General features: G+C 37.1%; 1 pseudogene; it reads left to right on the top strand.

The window, feature by feature from the left end:
- Positions 1 to 268: 268 nt before the first annotated feature.
- LOC143601054 (pentatricopeptide repeat-containing protein At5g62370-like) lies at positions 269 to 1,738 on the top strand (annotated as a pseudogene).
- The last annotated feature ends 489 nt before the right edge of the window (positions 1,739 to 2,227 follow it).

The following is a 2,227-nucleotide window of genomic DNA, read 5'->3' on the forward strand; positions in this document are numbered from 1 at the left end:
GAAAATTTAGGCGTTGGGTAACGTCAATGATATCAACTTATATAAATATCATTAACTTCATCCCGTGACTTTACCACAAGTAATCTATCTTTAGCTCTTTAGTTCTAATGCTACCTTTAGGGGGTGTTTGGTAGAGGGAATTGAGGGGTGAGAAATGGAGTTGGAAAGAATTCTCTTGTTTGTTTATGAAAGAAAGAGGTGAGAAATGGAAATAAACCATTTCCATTTCTCTGATTTTGTTTCTCTAAAAAAAGCGGAGAATTGAGAAATGGAAAGAATTCTCTTCTCCCTTGCTGAATCCCTAATTAACCGAGGGCTTTTATCCGCCGCCCAACGCGTAATCCAACGCCTTATTTTACACTCCCCGACTGTCACCGATTAGCTTTCTGTCATCGATTTTGCCGTCTCACGAGGCGTCGAGCCCGAACTCCCCTCTTATTCTTCCCTAATTACTAGACTAGTGAATGCCGGTGAAATTCGTGTAGCTGAAGATTTGTATATCGATAGAATACTGAAACGAGGGATTAAGCCGGATGCTTCGTTATTAGGTTCCATGATGATTTGTTACTGTAAATTGGGGAAAGTTAAAGACGAATACGATCATGTTCGGAAGCTTGTTGAGTTGAAATCGTCTTCTAGTGTAAGTGTCTTTTTGGAGCTTATTAAAGAGGTGTTTGACCAGAATAGGTTTCTTGATGCGTATGAGTATTGTGTTAGGATTAATGACGCTGGGATTTCGCTTGCGGTTTCGTGTTATAATATGTTGATTACTGGATTGGCTTCTAGAGGGTATGTTGATGAAGCCCGCCAAGTGTTTGATATAATGCGTGAGAGTGGCGTACCGCCTGTTTGCCACTTGTGGAAGTCTCTTGTGTTTGGTTTTTGTAAGATGGAGAGAGTTGAAGAGGCTGAGTTGTTGAGTATGGAAATGGAGTCGTATGGTTTCTTTGTTGATAAGGTTATGTATACTAGTCTTATTAACGGGTACTGTAAAAACCGGAAAGTACAAATGGGGATGAGAGTGTTTTATAGAATGCTTAAGATGGGTTGTCAGCCGGATACTTATACTTATAATACATTGATGCAAGGGTTTGTTAATTGTGGGATTTTTGATAAAATGTGGATTTTACACGGGCAGATGATTGAGTTGGGACTTGAACCTGATGTGCTGACTTACCAAATTATAATCAAAAAGTTTTGTAAAGAAGATAAAGTTGATAGTGCTTTGGCCCTGCTGAATAGCATGTCTGGTAGAGACCTGATACCCAATGTGCATTGCTATACATCCATTGTTCCTGCACTTTTTAAAGAGAACAAGGTTGAAGTTGATGAGGTGTACGAAAAGATGCTTGATTCTGGTGTGATTCCTGATCAAGTTATGTTTTTTAAACTAATGAAAGAGTGTCCAAAAGGGTATGAGCTTCATCTTACACTCAAGTTTTTGCATGCAATTGCTAAATATGGTTGTGGCATTGACCCTTTATATTCAAAAGCCTCTTTTGGACCTACTGAGAGCATTCAGTATCAAATTGATCATCTTTTAGGCAGAATAGTGGAAGCTGGACCTCATTTGGCTAATATGGCTTATAGTATATACATTGTTGGATTATGTTTTGGAGGGAAAAGTGATGTTGCTTTGCATAATTTGGTTTTCATGATCAATCTTTGGTTTCAGCCATTGATCTCAGCTTATAACTCGTTGCTAAAGTGTTTTAGTCAAGAAGGGTATGGTGGGTGAACAACTTAGCAAAGAAGGTATGGAGGCTCGTGAAATCTATGAAAAGGTTAGTGATGAGTTGAAAGCTTTACCAGGTATCACTACGAAAAAACGGTTCAAAGCAGCTCATTTGATTGGTAGAGATGTGGATCTAGGACGTTCTTTTCTTGCGTTGACAATAGAAGAGAAAATTGAGATGGTCGAGTTGTATACTGTTGGCTCAATGGGATAGTTGTGTATGGTTGAAGTATTTTTTGTATGTGAATTGGTTTTAACTATGGTTGATGTTTTTTGCTTAAAAACTATGTTTTGTATGTGAATTGGTTTGATCAATGCATATTTTGGTTGGAATTTATGCATCTTTTTATATGTTTTTTATTTTTTAATAAATATTTGTTATGAAAAAAATACTTGTGCTAATGATAAAGTTGATATAATTCTCTGTTTATTTCCTATGTACCAAACAAGATAAATGATTCTCAGCTATATTTCTCTACTGAAATCTCTGTA

Source organism: Bidens hawaiensis, unplaced genomic scaffold (genome assembly GCF_021521415.1).
Source record: "Bidens hawaiensis isolate Kalapana, Puna unplaced genomic scaffold, B.hawaiensis_p1.1 tig00055291_1, whole genome shotgun sequence".
Taxonomy (NCBI): Eukaryota; Viridiplantae; Streptophyta; class Magnoliopsida; order Asterales; family Asteraceae; genus Bidens; species Bidens hawaiensis.